Source organism: Artemia franciscana, chromosome 13 (genome assembly GCF_032884065.1).
Source record: "Artemia franciscana chromosome 13, ASM3288406v1, whole genome shotgun sequence".
NCBI classification, from domain to species: Eukaryota; Metazoa; Arthropoda; class Branchiopoda; order Anostraca; family Artemiidae; genus Artemia; species Artemia franciscana.
The window spans coordinates 48,692,444-48,706,479 of NC_088875.1; the positions used below are offsets into that span (position 1 = coordinate 48,692,444).

At 33.7% G+C, this 14,036-nt stretch overlaps 1 protein-coding gene across 3 annotated transcripts in view; it reads right to left on the reverse strand.

Moving 5' to 3' along the window:
- LOC136035032 (uncharacterized) overlaps window positions 1-6,896 on the reverse strand; it is a 321,337-nt gene extending 314,441 nt beyond the window's left edge. The window contains exon 1 of one of the 3 annotated variants that reach the window (XM_065716624.1): window positions 6,794-6,896. The gene's annotated coding sequence lies outside the window, so the exon portion shown is untranslated. Of the gene's footprint in view, window positions 1-652; window positions 675-6,793 lie in introns of those variants that run through there. The other 2 variants (XM_065716625.1, XM_065716628.1) reach the window with 2 other exon arrangements.
- Between the last annotated feature and the right edge of the window lie 7,140 nt (window positions 6,897-14,036).

The window sequence follows — 14,036 nt, forward strand, 5'->3', positions numbered from 1 at the left end:
TAGATGTTTTCCATAAAAATTGTCTACAGATTCATTTGGGTACCCGGCTGACTGACCACTTTTCAAAGAGTAGGCTGTCTACGAAAAGTGTGGTTCAATCCCACTTTCTAGGGCTATAATGAGCGAAAGATCGAGATGGCTAGGGCACGTTCTGCGGATGAAGAATGACAAATTGCCAGAGAGTGTCCTTTTCGACCAACCGTTTAGGGCTAAACAGAAAGTAGATCGTCCGCAGTTTAGGAGGGGGGTGTCATACAAAAAATGCAAACGAAATGGGAACTTCCTGGGAGGGTGCAAAGAGGGAGGCTTTGAATAGAATAGGGCGAAGGAGGAGCGTAGGCTATGTAACTGTGTTTGCCTCAAGCGGATTGGTTACTGCGGTGGATTTTTAGCAGTAGTAGTAGTATAGCTGTCGGCTCCAGCTATATTTTCTAGAGAGTACCCCCCTCTAATGATTCTATTTGGGCTTTCAGTGATTATTTTTTTATGTCTTACATCTCAAACAAATCAGCGGGCTTCCTTTGCTATTTAGTTTCACCCCGTTTAGTCATTGCTGAAGAAACAAAGAAATAAAACAAGTGCATTACATCACAGAGAAGCAGAGAGTTTACTTAAAAAAATATGTGATTCAAAAATTGTTCGTTTTACTTACTGACTTAACATTTCTCACAAATGAACCAACCAGGTTTGAAAATGTGGTGCTAATTTTCACTGCATAAATAAGGAGCAATGTTATTAGCCTGCGAAAATATTTTGAAGAATAAAACCACTGGATTTAAATAATAATTTTAAACAGTAATTCCGTCTTAAACACTTTTAGACGGGAATACTGGACAGTAATCCCGCTTTTAACTTCTTTTCCTCAACTCTCCGAGTTGTATTTTTGTAGGCGATTTGTACTTTTGTCAGATATATCTGTTAAATTTGTGGACCATTTTTCAACCACTGCCAAAATGATAAATCATTTCCAAATTTTATCAGTATATGCAATCCGATGACAATGAAATCAAACAACAGAAGATTCCCTTCTTGTACACCCCCCTTGTATAAATAAAACAACGCAAACCTGTGATTGGGCAGAGCAGAAATTGTAAAACAAACATCATCATATAAGATTGAATACGGCAGCGGTGAGAACCCTTGCCTGTGGCCGTCGTAACTTAGGTTCGAATCTTATATAAGACAAATTTTTGTCTTAGAAGACACTAAAGACTTTTCAGTCTTAGAAAAGACCTTTACACCGGCTTGATCGTTTTAACTCGTTCTCCTCAACTCATAGACTTTTTTCACTTATGCATTTGTAACTTAAATCAGTTTGACATCTAAGTTATGCAAAGCCCAATTCGTTTTGTGCCTCACTTTTTTCACTTATATTCATAGATTCTCGAGAAAAAAAAATCTACTTCTTAGTCCATTTTGAAAATGAGTTAATTATTTAATTTCTTTTTAGTTATTTCTCTCTAGTAAAATATTGAAATTCTTTTTTATGTTCAGTTGAATAAGCAGTATTTCTATGCTAGTTAATATAAATATTCAAAAAAATATCGAGTATAAGTTACCTTGTGAATAGTAAAAGTACGAGCGAAAAATACAGGAAGATAGTTTTACATATTTCATAAATTTAAACAGAAAAATGATTAAATAATTTACTATTAACATTTTAAATAGGGACAAATCCTTTTATTAGACAGTGAAAAGCAAATACAAGCATTCAGAACAAATCGATCTCAAATACAGTGAGTGTTATCAGCAGATATACTAATTACTGATTATTTATCGAAGAGATGGCAAAGAATTGGAACGTTGGTTTGGCTAGATCTTGGGAGTCCGTTCTTACCACTCATACTTTTTCATATAGTATCTATTTCACATATTTCAAGCTAATTTTCAGCCTATTTAAGCCACTTGATTATCAAATAATTAAAATAAAGACTTCTAAATAAATTACTTATAAGGTCATTACTATAGTGGAAGTCTAGAGGGCAGGCTCCTACCTGGTATTTACCCCCCTAAGAAACAAAACATTGAAAGAGTGCAGTTTTTTTTTAGATTTTTTACTCGAGAGGATTTTTTGCGAGCGGTCAGAGCTATAATTTAGCTATTACCCCCCCCCCCCTCGCATGGTGTTAATTCTTACAAAAGCATGTACAGCGTACAAGAAGTTGTTAGGAAAAGTGCAAAATTAATCCAAACAGATAAACAAAATAAGTAATATGGCAATATAGGACAATCACCGCACTTTGGAGTAGGCAATTTCCACAGGATTACGCTTAGCAGACCATCAACTTCCATTCTTGGTAAATAAAATACAAAATTAGAAAGACAAGCGCACAAGAGTCAATTAGCTATTCAATCTGCTCACAATTTTCCTTTATCTTGAAAGTGCAATAGAAATACAAGAAGAAGAATACAAGCAAAAAAAGGCATCTATAAATTACCAACCCTTATTGCTGAGATCGTAAATATGCCACACTGCCTAAAAGAACGTGACACAGTTCATGGTGAAAAAACAAACAATTAAGTTGGACTGTTTAAGACTAAGCACGTATAAGCAATAAAAAAATTCACGTGAATACACCAAGTCTCATAAAAGCAAAGATTTTCTCAGTTATGTATCGAATTTTGATTTTGAAACCACAAATAAAATCGACAAGAATCGGAAAACAAACACACAAAACGAAACTACATAGTCGTTCACGGGTGTATCGGGAGAGGGAGGTCACCCTTTCACAACCCTTTAAAACATGACAAAAATTAAAAAAAAAATAATAAATTCATATAATTCAAACATTTCTAGCACCAACTTAAAACCCATGTAAAGAACAAAAGTCGTTGAAAAGTTTTATCGTTCTTTATTTAAGTCAAAAAAGACGTTTTTGAAACTATATACATTTAAATAAATAAAAAACTTCAATTAATTGTCAATAAACTTGATTGAAAAGAATCTAAATTGCTAACCCTTTTCTATAAATGTCTTCTTTTTTTCACTAAAGACACTCCATAATCTGGAAACAAGGAAAAGAGATCCAGTTGAACTATTTCCCTTAACTAGCCTGAATTTGAACCAGCTCAAATAACTAAACAAAAACAAATTTCACGTAGCTAATTTGTATTTTTGCGTAGTTAAATCCTTTCTGCTAATTTTGATTTTAGCAATTAGCAGTTTTAATACATTTCAATATAAAGAAATATACCAAAGATAAAGTTGATCCAGACTCTTCGTTGAAGATTTACATTCGTTTTGGATTAGGATTTCATTAAATTCATTAACCAGTATATGATAAATTGCCGTCGGAAGTAGTCATCTTTGTTTAGGTTAACTTTACAGAATGGCAATCAAACCCAAAAATAGATTCGCGAAGAGGCAAAAAAAATAATTAAAAAAAAATTCATTTTATATGACAATTTTTTCTGGAAAGTACAAAATTGTACTTCTTGCCGTTCCAAGGAGAGAGGGTAAATGACCAGTCTGCCTTCCTCCCGGAAAGTTCTTGTGTTATCAATGTAGACTTTAAACATGGTCTTATTAACCTTAAAAAAGATACATTTTCATTCTGAAACAACCGTCACAAGCGAAGAATGTTAGGTTTGTGCTGAAAAGCAAACTGAATGCTCGTGTTATTTTTACTGTCTCTCCTCGTTAACTGACTATTTGTATACCAAATAGTAAACTGTACGAACAATGTGGCTCAATCCCACATTCTATGGCTAAAGTGAATTGGCCCGTCCACCTGGGACCAAAGAAAAGCAGGTCATCCCCTAATGTGGTGGGAAAACATCATAAGGCAAAGTTGCCACCCGATTAAAAAACTAGATCTTAGTGATTTTTTGGTTGATTTAGTGACTTTCTTCAATAATCTAGTAATTTATGTGTTGATTTAGTGATTTTTGTTTTTTCAAACAGTTCGTGGTAACGAACTGTAGTAAGGAGCGACCCGGCTCAATAGAAACCAAAACTCTAAAAAATGGAATTTTGATACCAATAGCTACATCAAAAGAATCGCATTTTAATGCTGATTTTAAATATATAAGTTTCATCAAGTTTAGTCTTACGAACCAAAAGTTACTAGCCTGAAAAAATTTGTGTTATTTTAGAAAATAGGGGGAAACACCCCCTAAAAGTCATAGAAGTTTTTTACTGTTTTAAAAAGAAGAATTGAGAGAAAGAGTCAAACTTTAGCGTAAAGAGCGGGGCGTTGATGAGGAAGCAGCCCCTTTTATATACGAAGTAATTTCTGTTCGTTTTAAGTTTTAATGTCGCTCCTTACTTTCAGTTGAAAAAACTTGTTTTTTTTATTTAATTGACAATACAAAATCACTAGAAATAGTGATAAATCATTAAGGGTGGCAACCTTGTCATAAGAATTTAATGAAATTAGAACTTTAATGGAGGATTGCAGAATAAAGAGTAAGGACAGAAGCAGCTCGCGCAGCTGTATTGGCACCAGGGAGCTTGATGCAGCAGTGAGTTGTTAGGAGTAGTTGTTTACTACCAATAAAAAATTTTTTGTATGGCAATATGTGTAAATCAGACAATTAATTTAAGATAGATCAAATAAAATCTCTATATCACAGCTAGATAATATACTACTGCTACTAACAACTCACAGCAGCACCAAGCCACCTCAGGCCAACACAGCTACACACGCTCCCCTCCATCCCAATATATTCCAATTTTTACAGTCAATTGTTGGCTGTAGCACTAAAAATCGCTGTGCAGCACGCAAATTTGGGCAATTGTAGCACTTTAGGAACTGACCATGGTGGCAACCCTGCTTCAGTACCGTCTAAGATTTAAAGCGAGCCTTTTTTCTACCCTCACCTATGAATACATCTAATATAACTAAATCAAGGCAAAATGTCTTGACTATTAAAGACAAAGGGTAGTTGTATCCCGAACAAACTCAAGAAGTTTGCTCTGTCTGAATTGAGAAAAACCGTTTTGTATATCTGCAATCGGTTACAATTAGACTAGTATTACTAAGAAAAACTACGATGCAGGTATATTTTAATTAAATATCTAATGAATAGAGTTGGTTAGATATTTAGTATAATGCGTTTTGGGCGGCCTGTTTTCCATAATTCTTTGTTGCAGTTTCGAACATTTTGTTACTAAAGTATTATATATTCACCATATTTCGGTATATTTCGTTATGACAAACCTAATTTAATTTCTTGGGCGGGTTTGGGATAATACACAAGTACCAGACAAAGTGTCAAGCCTATTACAAAAATTGAAAATTTTTTTTTGAAAAATATGTACGAATACGATGCAAGTAAACAAAAAAAAAAAAAATAAAAACAGACATACATAAGAATCTGGAATCCTTAAAGATATGTTCTAGCTGGGGTCCTAAGGTCCTTCTCTCGGCATATAAAGAATTTATTGCAAAAGTTAAGTAAACAATGATGGCGGTGGGAAATCAGGGAACTAGTAGGACTTAAATTGATACTTGTGTATTATATGGTAACAAACTCGAGAATTCGGATCTACGGATCAGGTAATAGCCTGTTTATACCTATCCGTATCTGAAGAAATTTAGCTTAGGCTCAGTTGAAATCTACGTTGTAGGTATATTTTTATTACGTATTTACTATATAGAGATGGTATTTTGGCTGGGTTAGGTTAAGTGTTTAATATAATACGTTCTGTGCGCCCCCCCCCCCCCTACCATAATTCGTTGTTCTAGTTTTCATAATTTTGTTACTAAAATATTGTATTTTTATCGTATTTTTGTATAGGCCTATTAGATTAGGATTAACCTAACTTCACTTCTCGAGTGTATACCACATAACACACAAGTACCCTTAAGTTAATTGGCCGCGCTGAACCTGGGATACATTAAAATAGACCACGGACTTTTTGACCGCAAACTCCTTCGACACATCGGTTCCCTTGTATTTAACAAGTGGTAAGCATTTTGTTAGGCTTCAATCCACGTGTTTTCCCCTATCTAGATTTTGAAAAGTACCCTTTTTGAGAATTTTCATTTTCTTCTTCTCAATAGCCCCAATTCAGAGCCGTTCCTAGGGTTGGTGACGTCCGGAGAAAAATTGGTGACGCCTTCCTCCCATTTCAAATATAAGCAAAACAAGCCGAATCAAAGTGAAGAATTTGATCAAAGTGGGCAGTCCACCAGCTGCGGTGCAGCTTAGCCCACTCCCCCCTTGAACAGCTCTGCCCCAATTGTAAGCTAATACCTAAGAAGTTTCCTCAACTAGAACTTAATCAGTATTATGGTTCAAAAGAGCACCTATATAAGACTGTTACCAATGCAGAAAGAAGTAGGCGTAGCTAAAGCTAATAAAAACTAACGTAACCAGCTTAGTTACTTTTAATCCACACGATTATGATTTTGGACGGACATCTCTATCTATAATTACGGCATGGCAAATATATGACTCCATATTATTGACTTACCAATAAAGTGAATATACCACTCGATGCCTTTTTACGCTCTTTACGAGTATAATAATCGCTTCTATTGCAAATTCAAACTTAAGCACTTTTTGACCTAATCCAACCTAAACTAACCTTATTATAAATAATGTTGGCACTGAGAAAATGTAGTATTTGTCAGAGAACAACTGATAACTCATATTTTCATTGAAAATTCCTCATTTTTAAGAGCTCAGGAGTGCTTAAATTTGAATTTTGCGATAGAACCGAGTATTTTATTCGTAAAGAGCATAAAAAAAGTTATTGAGTGGTATATTCACTTTATTGGTAAGTCAATAATATGGACAGTCATATTTACCTACGACATTTACTAACAATAAAAGGAGAACGAACCTTAATCCTCTTTTTTCAGTTCAAGCTACACATATCCTTAATATTTTCGAAATAAACACCTTTTCCTATGTTACTTGTTTACTGTCTAGATTGAGACTGATCTAAAAGCTTGAGAATTCCTCAATCGCGGCTCGAAATGAATTTGACGCAGGCGTGCCTATTTCAACTCTTCAATGCTACACTTGTGAATCTTTAAAAGATTAAATTGGGGATTTATCCATTTCGAGAACAAATCCAATGACCGTAGTTAGTTAAAAGGTGTCAACTTTATTGCCTCTGCAATTTGAAGGAAAATGCTATAAAAAGAAGGGCGAAATATAGGAGAAAAGTTTCGCAGGAGTAAAAGAATATATGGTAATTTTGTCTTATAGCCAATACATTCAAATTCTCGTATCCCGAACAAGAGACTATAACCGGTTTTCATGGTCTTTATACCAGACAATATTAGCTTCGGCTCGGTGGGAAACTATATTGTAGCTGTATTTTAATTAAATATTTAGTTGCTATTTTGGTTAGGTTAGTTTAGGTAACGTGTTTAATATAATGCGGTCTGGGCGACCCTCCTTCCATACTTCTTTGTTGTAGTTTTCATAATTTTGTTGATAAACTATTATGTTTTCATTATGTTTTGTTTTGTTTCATTAGCATTAACCAAACTTCACTTCTTGACAGAACTAGAGTGTGGCGGCTATAAGACACTAGTACCGAAAATATATTTTAATCTCTTATTCCTGCTGTATCATCATATGCTACACCTGATATAGCATTATCAATGGCGTCAAGGGGGGTAAAAATACATTTTTTTTTAAATATGGATGGGCAAATTTTGTTATCTTCAAAGAAATTATAAAAGGGGCACAATTCAATGAAAACACATAATAAAAGATTTTTTTTGTATTTTTCAAGGCTAGAGCGGGAAAATTCCTTTTCATATAATGTCAACGATTATGTGCTTGCATTCAAACAAGGTTGCCAATGTGAAGTTTCATTGTCAATTTAACAATGCCATTGAAATAAAAACACTATTAATTACAAATATTCCAACGGGTTTAAAAACATGTATTTACAATGATTTTGCAAAAAAAAAATATCAAAGAAAAAGTGTAGAAGCAAAAAGATTACAGCTGGACACAGGGATAAAATTTGTATTCTGTTATCAAAATATACTTCTACAAAAAAAAAAAACAAAAAAAAAAAAAAAAAAAAAAAAAACACCTCTCTGGTGTACATATCAGAACATCACGTGTTACGCACAGTTTCACAACGCTTGGCATATTTTCCACCATGATTAGCGCAGTTTCGGCCAAGCTTGTCACGCACCACCTTGTGTAGATTATCTCCGAAAGTGGGTGTCCCCTCAAAATATAACAATGTCACTGCATTAGAAAATATATATGAAAAAATGATAACTTAGTAAATAAAACATGTTAATATGTATTTGAGATATATATATAATATATATATATATATATATATATATATATATATATATATATATATATATATATATATATATATATATATATCACCCTGATATTTTTTTCTTCAAATTAGTTGGATCGTTTTGTAAAGAGTATTCAAAAAGTTATAAAAAAAAGCCTGGAGCCTGGTTACATAAACTAATTAAAACATGTTTGAACGGGTGTTTTCACTAGCCGTGATTTACATAAATTTAGTCAACATTTTCTGTTTATTCTTGCGTGAGTTAAGTTGGAAAAATTGCATCTACGCTGTAGGCCTAATTGTCTAACACATGAAACAACTTCATTACCCTGTAAACCTGTCCTTCGAATCAAAGCTTTTTAGAAGTCGGTGCACCTAATACAACCTGTCAAGAAACTGTTTGGAGTATCGAGGGGAGTGAACATGATATCTGATCGTTTGAATTGGATAACCGGACAATTGCACAGCCATATACAGGACAATATCCAGGATTATTTTCGTGGGGGGGTACAGAAAACTTTAAAAACGCAACAAAAATTTGTTTATATTCATTTTTGCTACGTTTTTACAAGTCGGACAAAAAAAATGGGGGTGGGATTCAGACCCCCTCCTCTCCCTGGATACGGCCTTGACCATATATGCCTTTATATAATTGTAAATGAAGGTGTAGTTGTGTTTGGTAATCAACCAATTGTTACAGTTTAATTTTTACAGACGAAAAGCTTATTAAAATTAGCTCTGTTTATTTTCGTGGTTCTGCATGGCAACTCTGACGGAATTCTAATACTGTCCTAAAACCTTCATAATCTTGAAATAGCCAAAAGAAAATTTTTAGGATTTTTTTTTTGTAGTAATACACCCAAGGTGGGCTCAAGGGTCTAAAAAAGTTTTTAGTTTTATATCCTTGATACTTAAAGGGAAAAAAATCTGTGAGTATATGGAGGCACTGATATCTAGAATCAACGAAGAATGTGTTTTTATTCCCCCCCCACAAAAAAAAGAAAAAAAACGGGCTTAATTTAAATAAAGGGCTCCGAAGTGTTTGAATAACAGGTTCCACTACTTTATATAAATTAAACCCGTTTTCCTCTTTTACTTTTTTCGTAAATGGAAAAGTAGTGTTGTCTAAGAAATTATTTAGGGGCTTATTCCAGGAGGACTAGCTAATCAGAGGAATCTAATTCGTCAAAATAGTAAACATAAAGTTCTTAGAATATACGGAAAAATTTAAATGTTATCACAAAAAGGACCAGGCACAAAGGGGCCGCATTATGTAAGGACCTGTTTTTGGCGGATCCTTGTATATAGAATAGGGTTCAAATTAGGAACTTTATAAGAAGACATTAACTTGATTTCCTGTGATAGTCGCTAGGGTTGATCGGCTTTGATTTTATATTCTTAGAATGACAATTACGATAAATTCCCTTAAATAGATATAACTGCGCATGTGTTTTTCCATCTCGTTTTTATTCTTTGCTGCAAAAAGAATTTGCGATAAAATCAAGTGTATATGTGTGGGGGTTCTCACACTAAATGCACATCTAAACTATTCAAGCTAGAAACTTGATTTTTTTCATAATAGGGGTTAGGCGATTGGAACCCCTCTCCTCCCGAAATTTTTGTCCGACTCGCAAAAACTTAAAAAAATGGATATAAACAAATTTTTGATGCGTTTTTTAAAGGTTTTTTAGCTCTCCCCCCCCCCCCGGTACCTGAAGAAATACTGGATACATTCTTGTCTGGGAGCCATGAAAACGGTTATAAACGATAGAAAATTCAACCCAGAATAATCAAACAGTTCGTAGTAACGAACTGTAGTAAGGAGCGACCCGGCTCAATAGTAACTGAAACTCTAAAAAACAGAATTTTGATAACAATAGCTACATCAAAAGAATCACATTTTTATGATGATTTTAAATATATAAGTATCATCAATTTTAGTCTTACCCATCAAAAGTTACAAGCCTGAGAAAATATAATATAGAAAATATATAGAAAAAATAGAAAATAGAAAATATATATATATATATAATATATATATATATATATATATATATATAGAAAATAGGGGGAAATACCCCTTAAAAGTCATAGAATCTTAACAAAAATAAAGCCATCAGATTCAGTGTATCAGAGAACCCTACAGTGGAAGTTTCGAGCTTCTATGTACAAAAATGTGGAATTTTGTATTTTATGAGGGAGTTATGTGGGGGGAGCTTTACATGGAGGAAGTTTTCATGGGAGAAGAGAATTTTCATGAAGGGGGTGCAGGATTTTTTAGAATTTTTTTTAAAGAGCAATGAAAAAATAAAAACGAAAAAGTTTCTTCGATTGAAAGTAAGGAGCAGCATAAAAACTTAAAATGAACAGAAATTATTACGCACCTCCTCCTAATACCTTGCTCTTTACCCTAAAGTAATTTTATTAATTTCAACTATTTATTCTACGGCCTTCGTAACTAAGGGGCCATTCTTAAAGAGCTGGGACAAACTTTAAGCTTTAGTTTAACGATTGAGGTATTGACGAGGGGGCGAACCCCCTAATATACGTAATAAAAACATACGAATTTAGAAGTTTATTACGTAAGTTAATTAGTAACTTACGTATATTTTTACTAATGAAAACGGTCGTAAAATTAAAAGTTCTTGCCTTTTTAAGTAACCAAACAATTGGAGGGTAGCTAGGCCTACTCCCCCCACTCATTTTTCTCAAAATCTTCCGATCAAAACTATGAGAAAGCCATTTAGCCAAAAAAATAAATTAATATGCAAATTTCGTTTTAATTATTCATGTGCGGAGAGCCACAATCAAAACATGCATTAATTCAAAAATGTTCAGAAATTAAATAAAAAAAAACAAGTTTTTTAACTGAAAGTAAGGAGCAACAGTAAAACTTAAAACGAACAGAAATTACTCGGTATATGAAAGGGGCTGTTCCCTCTTCGACGCCCCGCTCATTACGCTAAAGTTTTTTACTGTTCTAAAAATTAGGGTTGAGAGAAAGAGTCAAACTTTAGCGTAAAAAGCGAGATGTCGAGGAGGCGACAACCCCTCTAACACATGGAATAATTTCTGTTCGTTTTAAATTTTTATGTTGCTCCTTACTTTCAGTTAAAAAAAAAACCTTTTTTTTAATTTAATGTCATACTAGGACCATGGGCTCTTTACTAGTTTCCTATATATTTATATGTAATTGACTTTTTTCTGATTTTTCAAATTTGCAAAGATGTATTTACCTTTAGAGTATTAGTATCTAGTTTTTTAGTTGTATAGTAGGGATAAGATTCACTCATTTTTAATCTAAAATTAAAAAACAATATCAATTTCAAATTATTGTTGATAAAATATAATTATGGGGACATTAGATGTCCCTGACAGAACAAGTCACGCTCTTACAATCTGGAGGTGCCATAGTTTCGAAGATTACAGGCTACATTATAATTAGCAGGGTTAAGACCAGTGGGCTCTACCCACCCAACCAATCGTTGCTAAATATATAAAATAAATATTAATAATAATAATTTATTGTTACCCTCTGCATGCAACACAAATGCACTGAAGAGAAGAATAAAAAATGAAAAGAAAAACCAAAAGGGCACAAAAAACACGCACAATTCTCGACAACTTCAAACACTTTAAAACACTTTTTTTTATTAAACATAAAATATCCTTCAATATGCTACTAACGGGTTCTCCTTATGACCGTTCTTTTTACTTTATAACGATTTTAGAGTACGGTCCCAGTGTGACAAAAAGTGAATTGTATTTAACAATTTTTTTGTTCCAGGTGAGTTTGAATTAACAGCTAAAATAATCAAAAATAAATTTCTTATTTCTTTTCTGAAACGAGTTAAGTAGTGTCCTCAGTGAAATTAACTCCGCAGTCACATCAAACTGGGAAAGGTTTAGGCAAATAACCAGTCAAAGAATTATCAGTAGCCTGTGTGTAGGGAAAATTGTAGAATACGCTATGGAAAATAAACCATTCCAAGCTCAAAGTTAATTGTGATTAAATATGAAGTAAATATAAACTAAATTGCAATTTCCATCAGAAACACACTCATAGTTAGAAAACTTCTTCCGCATAGATCTATCTATGCACTACGTATTTATTTATTTTATATTGAGCAGACTCTGCTTGTTCAACTGTTCAGGTTTCACCACCCCATCTCTTAAATGCTGAATCCGATGACTAAGCGATTAACACCCTAGCATCATGTTCAACAAACCATTAAAACCAGGAACATCCTCGCCATAATGCTGATGCATCCCTATTTTTTAATTACCCGTGTCAAATTTAATTGTTCCCCTTTCATTTTTTATCTTGATTTATTAGTTGAGCCTGATAGAGCGTATTTTATCAAAAGATAATATTAATGAAATCAATGTCTCATTTCATTCAATCTAAAATGTCATTGGGATAAGCCTAATACCATGTACACCTTGGCCTAGGTTATATAATTGAAGTTTTAATCTATGAGAGGGTTGTGGGCAAGCCATAGTTGAAAGTCATCAAATAATAATTTCAAAAATTAATATTGTTGTAAAAGTTCTGAATCTTGGATTGGATAGTCAAACAGTTCGTAGTAACGAACTGTAGTAAGGAGCGACCCGCCTCAATAGTAACCAAAACTCTAAAAAACGGAATTTTGATACCAATAGTTACATCAAAAGAATCGCATTTTAATGCCGATTTTACATAAATAAGTTTTATCAAGTTTAGTCTTACCCATCAAAAGTTACGATCCTGAGAAAATTTGCCCTATTTTAGAAAATAGGGGGAAACACCCCCTAAAAGTCATAGAATCTTAACGAAAATCACACCATCAGATTCAGTATATCAGAGAACCCTACTGTATAAGTTCCAAGCTCCTATCTACAAAAATGTGGAATTTTGTATTTTTTGCCAGAAGACAAATCACGGATGTGTGTTTATTTGTTTGTTTGTTTGTTTTTTTGTTTTGTTTTTTTGTTTTTTTTCAGGGGTGATCGTATCGACCCAGTGGTCCTAGAATTTTGCGAGAGGGCTCATTGGAACGGAAATGAAAACTTCTAGTGCCCTTTTTGAGTGACCGAAAAATTGGAGGGCATCTAGGCCCCCTCCCACGCTCATTTTTTCCCAAAGTCGTCGGATGAAAATTCTGAGATTTTGATTCTGAGAAAAAACCTTATAACTATGTCTTTGGGGACGACTTACTCCCCCACATTCCCGTGGGAGGGGCTGCAAGTTGCAAATTTTGACCAGTGTTTGCATATGGTAATGGTTATTGGGAAGTGTAGAGAGGTTTTCAGGGGGATTTTTTGGTTGGGAGGTGGGGCGGTTGAGAAGAGGGGGTTATGTGGGAAATTTTCCATGGAGGAATTTTTCATGGGGGAAGAAGATTTCCATAAAGGGGGCGCAGCATTTTCTAGCATTATTTAAAAAAACAATGAGAAAATAAATATGAAAAAGTTTTTTTCAACTTGAAGTAAGGAGTAGCATTAAAACTTAAAACGAACAGAAAATATTACGCATATAAGGGGTTCATCTCCTCTAATACCTCACTCTTTACGCTAAAGGAATTTTAGTAATTTCAGCTATTTATTCTACGGCCTTTGTGATTCAGGGGACAAAATTTAAGCTTTAATGTAAAGAGTTATTGACGAGGTATTGACGAGTTGGCGAGCCCTCTCATATACGTAATAAAAACATACGAATACAGAAGTTTGTTACGTAAGCTAATTCGTAAGTTATGTATATCTTTTACTAATGAAAACGTTCGTAAAAACTAAAAGTTCTAGTTGCCTTTTTAAGTACCCA